The sequence below is a fragment of the Archocentrus centrarchus genome, chromosome 13 (genome assembly GCF_007364275.1).
Source record: "Archocentrus centrarchus isolate MPI-CPG fArcCen1 chromosome 13, fArcCen1, whole genome shotgun sequence".
Taxonomy (NCBI): Eukaryota; Metazoa; Chordata; class Actinopteri; order Cichliformes; family Cichlidae; genus Archocentrus; species Archocentrus centrarchus.
Window position 1 is genome coordinate 15,832,127 of NC_044358.1, and position 21,909 is coordinate 15,854,035.

At 42.6% G+C, this 21,909-nt stretch overlaps 1 long non-coding RNA gene across 2 annotated transcripts in view; it reads right to left on the reverse strand.

Moving 5' to 3' along the window:
* LOC115791016 (uncharacterized) overlaps window positions 1–21,909 on the reverse strand; it is a 33,412-nt gene that overhangs the window by 8,750 nt on the left and 2,753 nt on the right. Inside the window, exon 1 of one of the 2 annotated variants that reach the window (XR_004020835.1) lies at window positions 4,256–4,309. The exons of the other annotated variant lie outside the window; for it this stretch is intronic. This is a non-coding gene — a long non-coding RNA (uncharacterized LOC115791016). Of the gene's footprint in view, window positions 1–4,255; window positions 4,310–21,909 lie in introns of those variants that run through there. 2 annotated transcript variants of the gene reach the window in all.

Below are 21,909 nucleotides of genomic sequence, written 5' to 3' on the forward strand. Positions count from 1 at the left end.
CTAAAACATTAAATTCAAAATTCCAAAAAATAAAGAAACCACACAAGCAAGATATTTTTCTTGTCTAAGAGAAAAAGCTACGTGTTGGAGGAAGCAAGTGTGCGACTGCACGGTCGTTTGTGGAGCAGCTCTGCCTCATGTACAGCTGCGTCTGAAAGAAAATGTGGCATTATCTTGTACGGCCATGCTTCTTGTAATTTCCATAGACGGTGAATGAACAAGGCTGAGCAGAGACATTAATGAAATGAACCAATCATTTTTCAATTCTTATTCATAAGGGACTAAAATTAAGTACAAACTTGCTGCTTATTCAATCAATAAAATTTTCCACACTGACCTGAGCTGCAGTCTTCTGGCATATAGTGTACATAGCCAGAATGTAGCATACATACTTTTTAGAAACATGCATTTGCATAATAAATTTCTAAGAACTCTTCTTAGGCTGTCTGAAAACATCTACAGAGAAATCTGGAAATTTGAGAGAGGAAACTGGAAAATAGAAAAGCAGAAACACCTGGATGCGATGGAGTCAGCAGTTGGAGGCAAACATTCATCTCATTATTGGCAGCCGATACTGAGCTGCTGCCAGCTGAAGCACAAGACCTAAAAGAATCTGGGTTAAAGGACAATGCTGAGTTTTTTTTTCTCATGCTCCACTAGCTAGCAAGAAATGACAAACATCAGATGACCAGTCGTCTATTGCCTCAGCACGTGGATGGCCGGATGCGTGTGTGTTGCTGAAACTTTTAAAGGAAAATGGGAAATTCGGGCCACCGCGGGGATCCTTCTACAAATCTGTGCTTGAAATTCTGTTGCTTCCTTATTTGGAAATGAATCACCTCCCTGAGTTTGGCTTAGTAAATAGTAGAGGTGAGGGTTTGTTGTCACAGCACTGTGATGCTGTGAATCAAGTGTAAATTATGATAATATAATTATAAAATCTTAATTCCTTTTTCCTTTTTTTTTTCGCCATCAGCCACATTTTTTCAGAAAACCCAACAGTAGATATGTAGATGCCAGGTCAAAGGTCACAGCAGTTAACTTCCATTTTCCATAATGTATCCGTATTATTAACTCTTTTATGATACTGGCTACCCCACAGGGACTAACTGATAAACAGTCTCTATAATCTGGAACACAGAACACATTTGTCACTGTTGACATGCTTACCAGTCACAGCATGGCTCTGACAAAATACCTTCTAATTTCTTAATCTTTCTAAAAGATAACATTATATCCAGCTGGAAGCTGTTAGGAGATCAGTGATAAAGTGATGGACTTTGTGACAGTAAGCTACCAAGCAGTCACACAAACAAGGTGCACAGTGTTAATGAATTATCTGTGCAGGCGCGGCTTTGTTTCACAGTGTCCTGTACTCGGAGAATACGAACAGTTGCATCATTCCCTGTACTTCTGTTAAGTAGGGAAGGCAAAGTTGCTGCAAGAGGGCTTTCCGCGTTAGCCCTGCGACAGACTGGCCACCTGTCCGGGGGGGGGGCCCCCCTGCCTCTTGCCCTGTGGCAGCTGGGATAGGCTCCAGCCCCTCCAGCGACCCCGAATTGGATAAGCGGAAGAAAATGGATGGTCTTACTAAATGCTTTGTTTCTGGATTCTCTCCCATCAGCCAGATTCTTGGTTTGAATTGAGCCTCTCACCCCTCACCTCCTATTAAGCCCATTTGTAATTATGTAACAGGCTCTCCACGCATTGTTCCCTAGCTACTTCAAGCACAGGGTATGATCACCCATCTTATTATGAAGCTTAAATATGTCCTACCTCATATTAGTAGCACTCATAATTATTTCTCTGCTTTGCTTTTGTAATTTTGAGAGGTTACCTTGTGTTAAACTTCTCTCTCTCTCTGTGTTTGGAGGCTATTATGTAATTTGTCTATTAGCACAGGAAGGGGAACACTGTGAAGCACTGACCTGAAACAGGAGTGCACAGTAATTAATTTTCTCTTCTGATCGTCTGCTGTTCCCATTACCCTAATCAGCATTTCATTCACTCCACTCAACACAACGTGGCGTCAGAAACTTCAAAGCTGCCTCAGAAGTCAGCATTTGCTGCTTGTGGTTTTGACACGTAAGGCGCGGTTATTAATGCGCATCCATCTGGCTATTGCTATTGACAGGCATACTCCCTAGCTGACCAGATGCATGTCCAGGTGGCCTGATAAACAAAGCATATCAGAGACGCTAACAGCACAGTGTTTGGATAGTTGTGGGATGAGAGGAGAGCGCAGAGCTGACTGGCTCTCTCCATCCAAAGATTGGCCAATGATGGAGCTGCGTTGCCCTCACACTGTTAGAAAAGGTTGGACCCCCTGATGGTGCCCCAGAATGCTTGTACAGTATTGCGTGTGGCTGAGATACTTCATTGTGTAAGCTTTTCCTCACAGCAGAAACATGTTTGCTTTAGCCGGCATGAACACTTTGTACAGAGTCCTGGGCTGAACATAAGCATGGGCAGTGATTTCAAAATTGTGTCACTAATGACCAGATTTTTCCTCTGTTGTTGTTGGATTTTAGTCACTCATGCTGTTTCTTTCCCTGTATGAACAAAGAATATTTTTGCAAAATTATGTACTGTAGTGAGACTGCTTTTTTAACAGTGTGATGATACATTTACATTTAGACCATATGCATACATACATACGATAAATATAAGGTGTACATAAACATAAGGTGTGATGAAGAATGTGGTGTCTATGAAGTACAGCAAGCTGTCTCCATACCTGAGGCCTCAGAAACTACCAAGCAAAGACTCACAGCCGTGGCTTGAAGAGGTATACCAGAGAGATAGAAGCCAGGAGGATAAACCAGCTCTTCTCCACTGAACCATCCAAGGAGTACTCTCAGTGGCAGGGGAACGATATAGGAACAGTCCCCCCCAACCAAGGCTGGAGATGGAGCAATACTGGAAGAGCATATGGGAGAAGGATGCAACACATAATGCTTAGTGGCTTGTGGATCTGAGAGCAGACCTCCCTGAGTAGGCATGCAAGAAAGAGTGTCAAATATGAAGAGCTGGACAGCACCAGGCCCTGATATGATTCATACCTACTGTCTGAAGAAGCTACAGTGACTACTCCATGAGCGCCTGGGAGCACAAATGAACCAGCTGCTAATAGATGAGACGCGCCCAGATTGACTGACTGAAGGCCCGACAGTCCTGGTCCCTTAGGATCCCCCTGATCCCGTCCAACTACCAGCCAATAACCTGCTTCAACACAACATGGAAACTCCTGTCAGGCGTCATAGCAGCTAAGATGAGCAGGCACATATGGCTCAATACATGAGTGGGGGCCCAGAAAGGAATTGGCAGTAACACTGGAGCAGCAAAGCACCAGCTACTGGTAGATGTAAGACCAGACTGACCAACCCTGTGCACCTCCTGGATTGATTACAAGAAAGCCTATGACTCGATGCCACACACATGGATCCTGGAATACCAAGAGCTATACAAGCTCAACAGGACCCTAAGAGCCTTCATCAGGAACTCAGTGGGGATGTGGAGAACAACAACTTCAAGCCAGTTGGACAAGTCACCATCAAGTGTGGGATTTACCAAGGAGATGCTCTGTCCCCACTGCTGTTCTGCATAGGTCTGAACCCCCTCAGCCAGATCATTAACAAGACTGTTGTTAACCTTGGAATCCCTCAGGCAGCTGGAACCATGAAGAGGCTGCTAGGAAAGTTGCAGTCGCCAAGTACCTGCAGAGGGTAAGTCCTGAGGAGCCAGCTGAATGGGGAAAAACAAGATCCGGGCAATGAACACCTACGCCCTGCATATTCTGAAGTGGCCTTCTGTAAAATCTGTGGAGCTGAAACATGCAGCCTGGAGAAGGCACCCTACAAACCTGATATACCTGAAGCAGTTTGCTCACAAGGAATGGGCCAAAATACCTGTCGACAGGTGTAGAAGTCTCTCTGAGCTTTGTCAGTTTCAACATATTCAGTGATCACGGTGGGTTTTCCTTTCTTTAACAGACGGGCCAACAATTTTGTCCAATTTATTTGGACTGTATCTTACCCACCATATTTATAAACTTGTATGGTGAAGTCCTGAGCGCTTACAAACTTTGTCGAGATCACCAGGTTAGGATGACCTCGACAAAACGCACAACCAACTCTGTGAACCTGAGAGACAGCCAGACCTAGTCACACAAACAGAATAGAGAACAAGAACATGTAACATGTAGCATGACTAATGATCCGGTGAGTAATCCAACATGCTGTCAATCATTACTCACACCGAGAACAGCGTCTTCGCTCTCACTGGTCCGCAGGCAGCCGTGCTGGGCGCTTTGTCCAAGCACAGTTCCTCCCATCCTGAGGCAAAAAGGATCAGGCCAAGCTGTGTGTGTGTGTGTGTGTGTGTGTGTGTGTGTGTGTGTGTGTGTGTGTGTGTGTGTGTGTGTGTGTGTGTGTGTGTGTGTGTGTGTGTGTGTGTGTGAGAGAGGAAAAATAAATAAATAAATACAGTGATTATATGAAGAGGGGTTGTTCCTGTCACTGGGGTCACGTCTATAATCAAAATCTACCCAAATTCATGTGTTTCCGCTCGAAGACTGTAAACAAACAGAGCTGTGAGCACAGGCTACAACTGGTACACACACACACACACACGACTGTTTTGATTCCTGGACAGTGATGCAACACAGTGAGGTTTTTATCCCGTCACAAGTGGCAACATCCTCGCTTCTGACCCCGTCAATCTAGTGTTACAGTGACGCTTGGAGCATCTGCATCTCATTAACAGATCGGTTACACACACACACACACGTTTAATATAGTAAACGACACCAACAGCTGGTTGCCTGGATCTTACATGTAATGTATTTTCTTTTGCTTTATTCACGTGTCCCTTAGAATTAACCCGCTCAGTCCTCAAAAGTAACGCACAGAACCGCTCGGCAGATTATGTCATTTCTGGTGATCTAAGTTGTCTGTCTGGAGTGGACCGAGTGCCTCGCTGAGTCATAAAATGCTATAATACTGCTGAAGGGGAAAGGAAATGAAACTCTCAGAAGAGCACATTTCCCAATAATCCCTTGATTTTCTACTAAGAGGAAGATGTTTTTAGCTTCTCCTAGCTTGGCTCAGTGATGTTCCTCATTCAAAGTTTCTTCTTGATGCATTACTAAGTTTTTTCCCCTGATTGCCTAAAATCAAAATCTGTTACTTGCAGTTGGCAAACAGAGTAAAATGCAGTTTTCTGCACTTATTTTCACCTTTAACACTTTACAAGTTCACGGTTTAGTTATCTTTACATGAACTTTCATGCTTTCTAGTAAGAAAATGATTGAGAAATAAATATATTGCTTCATTATTTCGCAGAAGGATCAGAAGGAACTGTGCCACAGCTGTAGTGTGTGTGTGTGTGTGTGTGGTGGGGTGTGTGGGGGTGGCTGCCCACAAGCAGCAGCAGAGGTCTAAGAGGGGAGGAACAGAGCCCCAGTTACTGAGTAACTCTGAGCAGCAGTCCCGCAATCACCTTTCCCCTAATAGCCCTTCACCTTTCAAACCACGTGAAATGAGCCTGCATGATGACTCCCCATAGTGTGTGCACACACACACACACTCACTAAGAAAGCTAAGCCGATGAGAGCGTCACAGCAGCACATGGAAGCACCAGGGCATTAGGCTGTAGATTTCCTTGACAGGAGAACATGCAAACTAGCTTGGAGGGAGAATGCATTATTTTTACTGTCCTATAACATAAGATGACACGAATGTGCTGAAATGTGTGAAGTTTGAATTTGTCTGTCGGTCAGTACTAATGAGTCATCACCTGCCACACTGTGCTGACGTTTCTGTTTTAAATCTCATGTTCACACGCTTCAGCGTGCTGACAACAGCGAGCTGTCAGGCCAGTAAGGCCACGATTAACTGTTATATCACCCATAGTGTAGATACAGGTGTAAGTTTATATATGATGGGAACATGCACGCATACAAGGAAATACAGCATAGAAGATTAAACATAATACGTATAATTGTGATGAGCTTGACAGTCGATATTTGGTTCGACCACCTTTGTTCTTTAACACAGCCGGAACTTTCTGAGGCGGCTTTCTTCTAATTTCTTTAAGCAGTCTTCAGGAAAACTTCTCCAGGCTTCTTGAAGGACTGGATTTTTGCTGCCCTTCATTCCCTGTCGAGATGATCCCACTCTGCTTCAGTAGTGTGGAAATCCCCAATCCATGTTTTTCTATCCAGGTATGCTTTTACTACATGAGCAGTTGTGTTTGGGATCATTGCCATGCTTCAAGAAAATGAAGCTGTTGCCAATCAGACATTTTCCACATGGTGGATCAAAATCTGACTGTATGTTTCTGCATTTGTAATTCCATCAATTTTGACAAGATCCCCAAACACCAGTGGCTGAAATGCAGCCTCCGACCATGACTGAGCCCCCACCGTGTTTCACAGATGGCTGTAGACACACACTGTCTCTCCTGAGCTCCTCCAGAAATACTGAGCTCTCAGGTCCTGCGTCAGGTCTTTGCAGGATTTCTTTCCATTTCTTAAGGACATGAGTTTCAGATACTGTTCATCTGCTGTAGGCAGTTTTTAGTCTTTTTGTCCTCCACTTGTCCAGTATCCTCAAATTTCTTTAAGGCCACACACACACACACACACACACACACACACACATACATAGCACCCCATGCCGAGATATGCCAAGTCTTCAGCTAACAGCTCTTTGGCAATCACCTTGTTGATGCAAAAATACCATTTTATGCCTGTCAAACTATGATATAATTTTTTGTATATTCAAGAAAAGAAAACAAATTATGTGTTTTTGCAACAGGCTGATGGTAACAAAGTGCCTGAATTGTTTTTTTGCTAAATTGTTATGCTAAGTGATGTGTAGACACGATACTGGTTCATGCCTAGAGTTTTTTATACTTGAATGATTCATGGCTCAGTGTTAATATTCCTCTGAAAATAGTCAGGTACAAAGACTGGGCTTTGGTGTACGCCTGTGTTACGTGTTTCTGGTTGTTGGTTTGGAAAAACAAAACAATACTCGACCTCCAGGCACGCCCGCTTTCAGCTTTTGATCCAGTTTTATACTAACAGACTTGTATATATGACAGAGGTCACACAACATTACAGCTATGAGTGTTAACAAGCTAGATGATGTGCTGCATTGTCATATTGTGTTGTTTTCTTTCTAATGAATTTTCTAATTACCTCGTTCTTTTAATTTGAACACAAAGCCTACTTTGCTGTAATTAATTAGTCACAAAGTTTGTACGAAGGCTCATCCTGACACATCTGAAATTTGTGGAACATACACCGCAGCTCAAAATGACTGGATGAAACAATGTGTGGGAATGTGTGTCAGCAGAAAGCCACTCCTTCTCATTGTAGTGGCTGAATGACTAAAGATGTCATAGAAAGTATGAGTCACTAGAGCTACAACTCACAACAATAATATTTAGCATGAACACAAAGTTGTCTGCGAAGGTAGATTGGTGATTAGTGGCTTTATACGCAGACTGGGAGTGGCTGTGACAAAACTGCTGGCCTGACATCATTAATCCATCCCAGCCCACACACTCTCCATGCCAGACTGGTAAGGGAAGCACTGAAAGACAGGTTACTAATTCAGTCAAGGGTGAGGAGCAGAACCGGAATGATCCAGATTGGCTGAAACCTGTGCCCATTGGGTGTTGGGTGACTGGGAGCTTTTTTGGTGATGTCCTTTTTTACAGGGGGGGAAAAAAAAAAAAAAAAAGGAGTGTACTTTCTCACAGGCTGCTTTCTGCAAAGTTATTACATGCATGGTTTAAATCACCGAATGAGTAAAAAAACTGCAGTAACATGTAAATTATTACAAATAAAAGATTACCAATAAAAACATCTTCAGTGTTAAACTGCACCCACTGGTCACTTTGACAGGTACACCTGTTCAACAGCCTGTTCACTGCTGATTTACTGGGATTTTTTTCCCCACACAGCCATCTTTCAGGTTTACAGAGAATGATCCGAAAGAGAGAAAATATCCAAACAGTTCACTGTTTGAAAATGAAGAATGGCCAGACTGCTTTGAGTTGATAGGAAGGCAACAGTAATTCAAATAACCACGTGTGACAACCAGGGCGTGCAGAAAAAGCACCTCTGAATGCACATCGAGCCTTGAAGCAGATGGGCTACAGCAGCAGAAGACCGCACCGGGAGCCACTCCAGTCACCTAAGAACAGGAAACTGTGCTCATCAAAATTGGATAGAAGAAGACTGGAAAACCGTTGCTGACAAATCCACAGCAGCTGTGCGATGTTATGTCCATATGGACCAAAATCTCAGAATAATGTTTTAAGCACCTTGTTGAATCGATGCCATGAAGAATTAAGAATTAAGGCAAAAGGGGGTTCAACCCAGTACCAGCAGGGTGTACCTAATGAAATGGCCTGTGAGTGTATTTTGAGCAACAAAGTTTCCAAAAATCTGCATCGCTGTCAATCGAGCAAATGAGTCATGCACTGTTTCTATGGAGTAAAGTAGCCATGTTTTTGCTGCAATGTGATGGAAATCAGACATCTGAATGTCTTCTGTGCATGACTTATTATAGCCTGAGGAAAAACATGCAGTCACACTGTGAAAGTACCACATTTCAGTCCAAAAACCTCCAGAGCTGTCTGGACATTGTGAGGTCATTAAAATTGTATTAACCACAAAATAACTTTAAATAGACTTTAAAACACATCAGAACTTTTCATTGGTGCTCAGACTTTGTCTCTGACATTAGTTAAGACAAGAAACACACAAGCAAAAGCCTTAGTTTTAAAATGATGACATTATCGATGGGGATGGATGTATGGGGGAAAGCGCCCTAAGAATAGCACCAACCAATCAAAAATCCCTCCAGAGAGCCACAACAGGTGACAGAGGGGTGAAGCTGCGATGCAGTGTGGAGCGTAAAGAGTATCGGGTAGAAACAAAGCAGGCAGGATGGTTTGACATTCTTCATCTGGGAAGGTTATAAAGAAGCCCCCAATGGCTAATGTTCATTATAGTAAATGACAGCGATAAGACAGAGAAGCTAGAGGAATATCCTACTGAGTAACGGTCAATCAAAAGAGATAAAGTTATTAACAATGAGGAAAATAACTCGAGGATAGAGACAGACTCTGTGCTGATGTTCTCTCTGTTAGTATTAGTAAGAATAAGACAAATAACCAATTTATAGGCAATAAAATTAACATGCATTGTGGTCACGTTTAGCACTGATTCAGCCCTCTCTGTGCAAGAAAAGAGCAGTAATAAATATTCACTGCATATGGCACATGCACTCGTGACAGTAAACAGGAAGCAAAATATGTATCCAATTTGTCTAGTTTAAAAATAACCAAGTCTTGACCCATTTTTTTCTTTTAGATAATTACCATATTCTTTACTGCATCAATGTGAGATACACTTACAGTATTTACAGTATACACATAAAACTGAGTGATCATTCAAATTTACAAATCTGCTGTGAATCACTGCTGCACTGAAGTTGAAGCTCAAGTTCACGGTGTTGACTCAGAAAATGAATCATGGAACCTGCAGCGGGCCCAGATCATCTGAGCAGCTGTCCCAACAAGCCGGCTGCTGGGGCTCGATCGGGCCCTGTTTTCACAGTGGCGGCAGGGGGGGGTGGGGGGGCAGGGGGTCACTTTCATATCGTGGAATCAAATCAAATCCGTGCAGAGAAAACAAGCTTTGGTATTTAACCTGAGAGCACAGAAGCAGAGAGCGGGTGTTATTATTGAATGACGGACTTGGTGGGTAAACTCGCCAGCCATTTCCTCCCATTCATACGCCAAAAGGTCTTGACTTTCTCTTAAATGATATCTTGGCTCCAACCTATGAAATTCTCCGGATTGATCAAGAAGTAGGAAACTCTGTTTGACTTGAAATAGGAAATCGCAGTAGGAAGCGAGATAAAATTGAAGAATGGAGGATCAAACTGTCACCAGAACACTTTTCCGCGTGCCTTCCAGGGTGATTTATGAGGATTTGTGCTGTTTTTGACTTTGTCTGGGTTCAACATCTGTAAAGGCAAAATGCCAAATTACTGCAAACATCTGTTTTCAAAGGCTTTGTCCAACAAGGCTCTTCAGGTTCAGGATCCTTTTGTACCCCTCGGTAGATCTAGTTTGCAGTGGGTGATTCATCAATACGCACACGCACACTTTTCAAAACATCACAAGCTGTGGCTCACCAGTCAGCCTGCTCATCTGTTTTTGACGGACAAGGTATCCGAGCCACGGCCTCAAGAAAAAGGACAACACAGATCCAATAAAAGCATGCCAGCAATAAAAACATGCTAAAAACATGCATCTGTCAAAGTGGAGATGAAAACATATTTTTCTGCACAAGGCTTCAAAGTTCAGTTTGGAATCGTGTGTTTGCAGATTTGCTGCAGATTGCACAGCTTCTCTCGTCTCACCTCATATGAGAGTGTTTTCTAAAAATCAGTAATCACACTGTGGCCATAGGTATTTTTAACTGAACTCATCACGCCATTCAGCAACACTGTTGAGTTCACCTGCCGTTCACAGTGTCTCCTCAGCAGTGGCAGACGGGGACGGTGTGCGACGTTTATCCTCAAACTAAGCAAAAAAAATAAATGCACTCTATGTGAAGCTGAAACTTAGTTTCTAATTACACTTTTTTTTTGTTCAACATGAAAGAAAAAAAAATGTTTTGAGGGTATAAATTATGGTTGTCGTGGAAACAGTGTGTGATTTTTAGCTTGGCGTGCTCAGACGTGGGTGGCCCAAACATGTGAGTCAGCAAAACAGACCACTCACAATGCATCTGCTGTCACGATATGAGAGATTGTGAACTCTATGTATTTTTTTATTCCCTGATGGGAGGCCATATGGTCGGGCCTCTTTTCGGCTGGAGCGGCCTTCAAACTCGGTTGCAGGGTTTGGGTTTCTCCAGGTTCATCTCAAAGATGGAGAAGCACCCATAAAAAGGCATATGCACTTACAGTACACACACCGAGCCTTGGGTTTTTGGAGTAAGAAAGAACAATAGGTCAGAAATGCAGCTATATAAATCTTCCATAGAGTTTCCTTTATGACAGCAGGTCGGTCCTGGAATCCCAGTAAGCTTTCCTCTCAATGGGCTTACTTTGATAGGCCCAACCAATGGGAGCTGATTCCACTCTTTTCAGGACAGTTAACAACTTCCAGATAACAGGAAGTGAAAACAAAACTGAGTATAGAAAACATTTAACCTCACGTGCACGGGTTATTTTCAAAAATGTTTACATGCCTCGAGTCACACGAGTCCTTCCACTTAAATAAAAACAGATCAAGCCCGACACTAAAATCAGAGTGTAGGGGTAACAAATGTAAACGCAACACAATTCTGGTCATTTATGAACTTATTTCAAATGACTATAAACTTAGAGATTTGTGTTTGGTCGATTATCTCTTTGTTGTAACGACGCATCTTGGCAGTAAATCTGATACCGTTGGAAAGCCGGTTTATGTCCCCTGAAATGGAGCCATGTTTGTAGGAAAATGCATTTGTGGGTTGAGCAGCGGAGTTGAGTTTGTGGATCGTGCCCATGGAGGCAATCTCAACGCAGAGAGATATCAAGATGAGATTGTGCAACCAGAGGCAATCCCATATGTCCACAGTCTGGGACCAAACTCTGTCCTCCAACATGACAACGCCCACCCCCACAGAGCGGGATTTATCAGACTGGAGTGGAGAGGATGGAGTGGCCTGTCTGCAGTCCTGACCTCAACCCCACTGAACACTTGTGGGATCAGCTTGGGTGTGCTGTTTGTGCCAGAGTGACTAACACAACCACATTGGCTGTCTTGTGACAAATGCTGGTTGAAGAATGGGATGCCATCCCACAGCAGTGTGTGACTGAGCTGGTGACCAGCATGAGGAGGCGGTGCCAGGCTGTTGTGGCTGTGATTGGTTCTTCCACATGCTGCTGAGGCTCCGGCTTGTTAAATGAATAAATTGTTAAATTGCCAATATGTCTTGTTTCTTCAGACTTCAGTCATCCATTCCAATAAACAACACCAAACAAGTTAACAGCAGAATAAGCTGTTTAGTGTTGGCAGAGAAGATCTGGCACATTTTTCGGGGGCGTAACCCACATACTCAACTTTGCTGCTTAACTTATAATGCATTTTGCTTCCAAATGTGGCTCCATTAACGGGGAAATGAACAGGCTTTCCAACAGTATAAGATTTATTGCCAAGAAGTATTGTTACAACAAAGAAATAATCGACCAAAGAAAGTTTAAGATCCAGTGGTTCCTGAGGTCCTCCTGGTCCATGACAATCTCCAGCCTGACAAGAGTATGGAGAGAGTTCCTGGAAGATGAAGGAACTGATACCGCTGACTGGTCCCCACGCTTGCCTGAACTAAATCCAATAGAACACCTCTGGGACATTATGTTTCGGTCCATCCGATGCCATCAGGTTGCAACTCAGACTGTCCAGGAGCTCAGTGATGCCCCTGGTCCAGATATGGGATCTCATTAGAAGCATGCCCCCCAACATGGTCAGGCATGCATACAAGCATGTGAGGGCTATACAAACTACTGAGCACTATTTTTGAGTTGCTGCAATGAAATTTTGGCAAAATGGGGGTCTGAAACAGTCATTTTTTCCACTTTGATTTATGAGATGTCTTCATTTCCATCAAACAATGTGACACCCTTTCATTCCTAACACCTTACCATGTAAGTATAGATATCAAGCTTGATTTTTTTATTCCCACTATGACAAAGTGTTCCTTTAATTCTTTTGAGGAGTGTAGTTAATTAAAATGCATTAATTTTTCTCTCTGCAGACTGACGTTTATAGTGTTCAAACAGAAGTGTCTTAGTGCTTACCACAGCGAATTATGACAACACCAAGAGCGTGCCAAGTGTTAGTATCCCAAAGACTAAAGACCTTCAGAGAATTCAATTCAATTCAATTTATATATAACAGTCATCTCAGGGTGCTTTATATTGTCAGGAAAAGTCCCTGCAATATTAGAACAGCATTGGAAAGGAAGAACCCCCCAGCAGCCTAGGCCTATTGGTGTGTAACTAAGGGAGGGCTCAGGGTCACCTGATCCAGCTCCAACTATAAGCTTGATCGAAAAGGAAAGTTTTAAGCCTAATCTTAAAAATAGAAGAGGGGCCAGTTCTAGATCAACTGACAGCTTTCAGGGAGCCTTTAGGACAGCCTGATAATGAGTTACAATAGTCCAGCCTAGAAGTAATAAATGCACGAGCCCGTTTTCCAAAGCTAAAACTAAAATTTGAATTGGAAACATCAAGGGAAGAATATACTTTTCACAATAAATTCTCTGTAGCTTCAAATTTTAATCAAAGAATTCTGCCCATTTAAACGATGCGCAGGAAATAAGACAGTGTTGGAAGGCCCATTATCTCCTAGTCAGTGAAAATCTTGGGACAGTAATGAGCTCAGGGAGTCAAAAAGGCAGCTGCAGCCTTCCACCTGCTCCCTGGCACAAGCACCCATGGGAGCAGGTTTGGATCACGCCTTGCATGAAGCTCTTTAGTCCCAGGAGATGTTCAGCTACACAGGAAACCTTGTCCAGACTTGCCAGCTCGCAGTCAAAGTGACTCCCACAGTGTACAGGTCAGGCCTGTTTTCCTCGGTCTAGCCTGGAGCCTTGTATGGGATAATTAGCAAACTTTCAAACATGAGTATAACGTTGGATTAACTGTAACGACTGAGCCACCGTTCTGATACATGCAGTCCTGCGTAGGATAGTCTGTGTAAAACCGGTCCAACGTCTTTTTCACAACCTTATTACACAGGTTTTAGGGCGAGTGAGTAGAGTAACTCTGAATCTGGTTGGGCCAGATGAAAAGTGGATGGAGTTGGAGTCACTGGGGGGGTGGGGGGTATTTTAATTAGACATTAAAGATGACGACACTGACCTTTGGTTAATGACCTAATGAAAAATTATAGCTGCAAAACTGATACCTGAATAAATAGATAAACCATCACTTTTTCCTAAGCCAGTGAGTCTGCAATTGTCTGTATTGGTGGGGTGGTGCCATTTATTCATTATAAGGCTTTCTTATCCTAAATGTGGTAAATAAGGTAAAATAATAATAATAATAAATAAAATCAATAGTTTTTCCACACCTTCTAAATCCACCTGATGCTAAACAAATCATGATATTTCTCCCTGAGACACGGCCTTCAGGGACTGATAACGTCTGGCACGCATTCTGTAATATCACCACAAAGGTGAGAGGCATTAGCCAACAGTCCTGACAGATCCTCGCACAGCTCGTGCAAGAGTGTGGCTGCGTTACACCAGGCCTGTGGGCATCAGCTGGGAAAACAAGCTGAGACTGATAACAGATCAGGCCCACATTCCACATTCCTTCCTCGGCCGCACTGAGGGACACAACAGACCGCCAATTCTCACACACATGGTGATACCTGTAAGCACTGGAGTAAGTAGGCCCGCAGAGGAGCAAGGTCAGCGGCATCTTACAAAACTCCCGTGCTTTGATTATGGATCTCATTTCACAGCCTGGTTGTGCGCGGCTGTGTGAATGTCTCTGCGAGAGAAGAAAACAAAAGCACACATCTCACTCACTTTGTTTGGGGTCAGTTTCAGGCAAGCCTGTTTTCAATAATGTGAGGAATGGTTTGGAGCTGTACGGTCCAGGTGCTGACAGACCTCCCTCGGTGCCGAGCAGACTCTCTGGATCCACGCTGCGCAGGCCTGGCTGGGCTCGGCTGGACGACTGAGTGCAGGTTGCCCAGCAGGCTGTGTTGTCTCAGCCTTCAGCCGTGGATGATAGATGGAGCTGGAAAGGTTCCCGGAGAGGGGGTGAACATGTGTGGCAAGCCATGGCAGGTGGTGAGAGCTGACTTGACAGCAATTAAATGTACAAATCTTTGATTAAGCTCATGGGAAGGCAGTCATTAGCGGCACTGAATCGACCGTCGCGCACACGCAGTCTCTTTTCCTATCAAAACGTACACACCAGAACATTTTTCAGCCGCAGTAACACTAACACGGATGTGTGTGCGTCTGATAACACGTTCGTACACTGTTGGGTGACAAATGAGAGGAAAAATCCAAACCCTTGACCCCTACATTGAGTGGATCAAGTGGTTCTGTTATGAGTTTTTTGGTGGGAAGATTGCAGTCTGCATGTCAGAGGGAAGGGTCAGCGCAAATCAAACTTTATCCCTGGAAATTTGTCTGTCCTGATCCGAGTGGGCTCTCCCGGGATAACAATACCTATATTTCTGTTTCGTAATTTAAAATTTTGTTTAGAATTACCATTAAAATATAACTCTAAAAATAATATATACATTTCTGGTGTTTCTTCTCAACAGGTTTTTTTTTTTCCCCTAGTGCACTTTTAACCTGGCACAACACTCACCACTGTTGTCTGGTTGGGCCTTTCTGTGTGGAGTCTGCATCCTCCCTGTGCCTGCGTGGATCGTCTGAGCGCTCTGGCTTCCTCCCACAGTCCAAAGACATGCGTGGATGATGTTAACTGAAAACTGGCCACACAGGTGTAAATCTGAGCTGGTCTAGAGTTCACCCCACCTTTTGACCCACCCTGTGACAGCTGGCAAAGGCTCCGGCCGCCACAATAACCTGAATTAACTGAATGAATGCATGGGATGGATTTTTAAACTGAATGGAAAAAATGGTTCATTTAAATGTTTCTCTAGTGGCAGCACCCACACTGCTTGTGTCCTCTCTGAACAATGGTGCAAAGACCCGTTTTTGCGCATTATTTTTCACATTTATTGCATATAAATGTTATACCACTCAGCTCCGAAGCACATCATCACAGGACATTAACTCTCCATATTTTGGTACCTTGGAATATACATATGCAGTACCTATGAGGTCAAATAAGAGTCTTTACAAGGACAGTGCTGTGAGAAGTATTTGCCCCCATTCTTGATTTCTTACTTTTTGCATATAAACACATCTTTCGGATCATCAAATAAATTTCAATATTAAAGAGAAATAATCCAAGTAAATACTAAATACAGTTTTTAAATGGTGTTTTCATTTATTAAAAGGGAAAAAGCTAACCAAACCTACCAGGCCCTGGATGGGAAAGTAACTGCACCCTCGTCCTAAACCATGAATTAACTGATGAGTTGACAGACACACTGCAGAAGAAAAGCAGAGGTTAACAGCAGCTAAGGATTAACTGCAGAGTGGTGTTTAAACATACAGAGAGTGAATGAGAAATGATCAGTACATCATGGGAAGGTTTGAGTCCCGTTACATATGGCATAAAACTAATGGTGGTGGTAGCAGTGTGATGGTCTGGGCTGCTTTGGAAGACTTGCTCTAATTGATGGGACCAAGAATTCTGCTCACTACCAGGAAATCCTGAAGGAGATTGTCCCTTAATAAATGAAATTATCATTTAAAATCTGATTTGGTATTTACTTGAGTTAACTTTATCTAAGATTACAATTTGTTTGATGATCTGAAACATTTAAGTGTGACAAATATTAAAAGGTTTTCTAATGTGGCTTCGATCCAGATCATGATCATTCTCCTTTAGCATGTTTAGGGAATAAAGTAAAATGGCTTCTGCTTATTTCTTGAAAAAAAAAATATATATAAATATAGATAGCCACAATAAATATGACACGGGCATTTCCCCATATACTGCATATAATACTAAACCAAATCCATATAAGCAATCTCTCCCAGTGCATCACAGGCATTACCTTTACATACAGTGTATCACACCCAACAAAACCCTTTAGAGTTGCCACTGCCTTCCTGTGGGACTCAGAGTGGTAATTGCGATCCTCTCCCCGGCTCACTAATGAGAGAAAGGTCATTCCTTATACCCAGGCTACCACCAGCTCTGAGCTCACCTCAGTGTATATCCAGTAACCCCGCTGTCTAAGACAAAGAGGAATGCTTAAAGTTTAACACCTGACAATTTTCTTGTGAATTTGCTCTCAGCTGAAACACGAGAGCTCAGAGCAAGGTTAAAGTTTTAAAGAATTACTCTGTAGTTTATCTCACAAAAGCAATATACAGGATTTTGCATTTATACTCTATAAAATATATATTTTAATCATCTGTTTAGGATCCTCATCTGTTCAGGGACTGAAAAAAAAAAAGTATTTTGTCTTTTTGAAGTCCCGTAAAGCAGAACTCTTTATCTTTAACGGCTGTCAGGTGTGCTGCTCTGCTCCTTTCACGGGAGTCTGTCTCCGTGGAGACGTCAAGGTGCTCCCACCCTGCCAGAGCCAGGAGAGACCGCAGCACATCCCTCTGGACCGCATCCATCCTCGGAATTACACCGGTTCATCTTCATGATGAGCTAATCAGAGCTGCAGAGCTTAATGTGACACATGATAATTATACTGCTGCTGATGCACATTTCACTTCGAACAACCGAATCAAAATATGATAAACGTGAATTTTGAGTTTCAAAAACAAAGAACTCACTGAAAATCCACTAAAATGCTGCGACACCTTTCATTTTTAAATATATTTAGCATTAGCGAGAAGGTTTAATTCACAGAAAATTATTTGAAATCACATTAAACAGCATTTGATTTTTTTTTCCTTTTTTCTGGTGGGGTTGTTTAGTTTCCCATTTAAGGAGATCAGGGTCCAGATCGAGATGGTTCCAGGGCTGGTTCTGGTACTTGGGCTGTATTTTGTCTTAGAACTTACTGCATCCTCTCTGTTCAGCTCCAAAACAGCACAAGGCTACAAATAGGTTAGCTGATCTTTATCAGCCAACTAAAAACCAAGCCAACCCGCAACCCTGAAAAGGATAAGTGGAAGAAAATGGACGGACAGAAGGAAGGACGGATGGATGGATGATGGATGGACGGGACAGATGGACGGTATGCAGTAGATTCAGTAACTATGTGATGACAATCAGACAGTGACAGGGAATAAAAAGACAAACTGACGTATTTGTGAAGAAGATTTTTTTTATTGCATTTTTGTTTAGGTAGGATGTTGCTGTCAGACCGTATCACGCCATTATATTAAGAAAAACCATGTCTAGTGATCAATAGCCTTTCCTGGGTCTTGTTTCATTTCCCCCTGTTTTTGCGCTCCTCCCCTCTTCTAAGAATACGCCGGCTGGCCTAATCACAGGAACCGACCCAGGCTAGAGGTGCATGCCTTTGCACATGGCAGCACAAATTAAAATGTCTCCTGCCACCCGCCTCTCTAATTCCCTGGCACTATGCCCTGGCCTGTCCCACGAATTATAACCAGACCTCGATATGCTGCAGCCAGCATGGGGCAGGCCTGCTTATTGACATGAGCTCCTCCCTGAACTCTCTAAGTCAATAACGGAGTATCTCAGAACACACATTTGGCCTGCCGCAGAGGGCTCACCTCATAACATTTTTAGAGGCAATAGCAGAAGGATTTGGACAGGTGTTTTTTTGTTGTTGTTGTTATTGTTGTTTCTTGTCTCTTATTTAAATGAGATCACACATCAATACCACAACAGGGGTGCTATAATCAAAGAATCAGGATTTAAACCATTCTGGATGTTTTATGTAATCATTTGTTTCTTCTCCCCAATGTAATAACCTCTCTAAGTATAAAGATCTCTCAGTCAATGAAAGATGTCTCTAATGCTCACAGAGATGCTTCAAATTATCTGATTCAGTCATAGATGTTGCTATATTTGGTCAAATCAAAAACCAGACTAAAAAAGGAGAATAGGAGAGAACGAGAGTACTGCAGATACAAATACTTGTATTGTAATAGTCACAAGGGTCTATTTAAGCATTATGAAAAAGTTTAGAAATCTTATTAGTAATTTCCAGATGAAGGTAATAGAGTCCAAAAATAGGTTGATGTATAATGACAGGAAGCCGAAGAGCAGCAAGTGATCAAAAAGAAAGAAAGTTAAGCTGAAACATACACTCCACATATCTCAAAGCTGTAAATGGTGTTTATGTTCGCCACAGAGCAAATGCATTTTTATACTCTGTTATGCACATAAAGCTTTCAAAAATAAAGCTTTACATGGTAAATCCTCAGATGAAAGCAGATGGGGGCCTACATAACTGATAACTTGAAATGTAAATGCACGAGTGTTCGCCACAACAAAGCTGAGGCTGGAAAGAAAAAACTTTGGGTTGCTCCAAAGATTTTTTGAAAATAGTTTAAAAAAAAATGCTATAAATTTGGAAAAAGAGAGGTTTGGTTGCCATTTCTGTTGCTCTGATCTCTGGGTCTTGTATCACTACTTGTTTTTCTTGCTCTTGTTGTTTTTCAGTTCGGTTATGTCCTTCACGCCACTATAATACCCCATTTATCTTTGGTGATGTGGTTAAAAGAGACAACATTGTTCTCCCCAGTCCTTACTGACGGCATGAAATGTGACCATCATAAACATGTTCAAAATCCTGCTCTGTGATAAGACATTCATCCCCAAACCCCACCTGATGATCCACTATCCAAGATGGATTTAAGAAACTGGCCCTTTAATCCATATGTGGTGCAAACAGAATTTTTTTAAAAAGTGAAAACTTTATCAGAACCTTACCAAATTGTCAATAAAACAGATACTTTGTTCCTTTAAAAATTCGAACGATTGATAGCATGGAACATGCAGAAATTCTGTGCCAGATACTAAAATTGGATTCATGCTCAGATGTTTCAACTGCAAATGTGGTTAGAAATGATGGCACGCAGCACCAGATTGGTTTATTTATATCCACTGAGACATCCCATCACCTACCGCTGTCCAAGAAAATCTGCTACACTGTAACACATGAATAGCGAGCCTATAGTAGTTTGTGCTTTGATGAGCACTTTCATGCATATTGTGTAGAAGAGCAAAATGATGAATATGAAATAATATGCACTGATCAGCTCACTTACTTGAGATCCTTTGATAAACTTTGACCCTAGTGAAGCACACGTGAATGTGAGTTGATATTTAGCACCACTCCCACTGTTTGTTGTCAATCAATAACACTAAAAAAAAGAGTTACATTAATACTTTGTGGTGTGGACCCATACAGACTGACAGATTTGAGCATGCTGATTTTGTTTTGTAGAAGGATGAAGAAATTAGTCTGAAAAGTAGAAACTCAGAATGCACCATCTTGCTATTTGACTTTTCTTTTTTTGGAAAGCTGTATTGATACGACAGTGAGCTAAATGTTTGAAATTTACCCTAAAAGGATGACTTTAAATAAAACGGTGAAGTCTGTGGACAGAGGCGCGGCTCAGAGACCAAACTCGACGATATTGTCGAATCTTTCAATAGAAGACAAAACTCTGACCGCACCGGGGATGAGATAAATCCTGTGGTTGGAACACAGAGACAGACTGCCTCCACCTGCAACTCAGTGCCAGACTTTTCTAAACACACATGCTGCTTTGTTAGGATGAGCGATCGGTGTTTGCGAGCCGCACTGTGTGCTGTTGATGGTGTTGTTTTCAAATGTCCTGCTGACACTTGGTTCTCGCCCACACATACCCTGGATGCATATTATTAGGGCAGGGCTCAGGTAAACGATATGTTCCGAGGCAAAAACGTAAACAAGCCTGAAACACTTCATGACACACACGAGTAACGGGGACACTGAATCAAACACACTAATGAATAATTGCATCACTGACTGAATGAGGAACTGCAGGTTCAGGATACATTGTCCTATCCCCTGCCATTGAAACTCATGACTTATGGAAAGCTAACACACACACACACAAACACACACGCGCACACGCACACACACACGCACACACACACACACACACACACACACACACACACACGTTCCTGCACTGGTAAACTAAAGACAACTCTTTTGCAAATAAAATCTGAGATTATGGGACAACATTGGGACATATGGGACAAATGGTGTATTCCCCTAGCTCGATTGACACGTTAACATTTGTTGGGAAGAACATTTCTCTGTCTTACAAGAGAAAAGCAGAAAACCACGGCCGATAGATGAGGATCGTAAAAGAAATCTGGAGCAGATGTGCTCCATCCACAAGAACTAGCAGACAATCTTTGTGGCTTCACTGGAATGAAGTTGAGACTTGCAAATTGGTGCCATTATTCCAAAACAACAAAAACGTACTATGCTGCAAGCTACAACCCAGCAAAGCACTGTTACAGCATCCTGTGGTTTTTAGGTTTTAGGCGCTGTGGAGATATATTTGCCCTCATCTGTTTATAATACTAAGGATTCGCTGCTTTGATATAAAATAAATGTAAAAAAAAAACTTTTGTTTCTCTTGTGTAACAAACGTGGTGGAATGAGGAAGTACAGGAGTGGAATTCAAAGGAAGAGGTTAGCAAAGAAAAAGTGGGAGAGTCGGGAAGTACGGGGAGGATAGGTGCACAGCAAAGAGAGAAGGGGCAAAGGTTGTATGGAAGGAGAAAATGACTTGTATTGATCGGCTGGGCAAATAAATCAAGCTGAGGATGAAGAGTGGAAAGGAGGCTGGTCCAGATGACAGACCCGTGGAGGTGTGGAGATGTCTAGGAGAAAGGGCAGTGCACTTTTTAACCAGATTGTTTAACACAATCTTGGAGAGTGAGGAATGGAGAAGAAGTGCACTGGTATGCATTTTCATGAACAAGAGTGATGTGCAGAGCTGCAGTAACTACAGAGGGATGCAGCTGATGAGCCGTGCCATGAAGACATGAGAAAGAGTTGCTGAAGCCAAGTTAAGAAGAGAGGCGACAATCAGACACGCTGTGTCTTTATGGATCTAGAGACTGCATACGATAGGGTGCTGAGAGAGGAACTGTAGTACTGCATGAGTACGTCAGGAGTGGCAGAGAAGTGTGTGAGAGTGGTGCAGGACATGTTTGAGACAGTGGTGAGGTGTGCGGTAGGAGTGACACATGGGCTCAAGGTGTGGGTGGGATTAAATCAAGG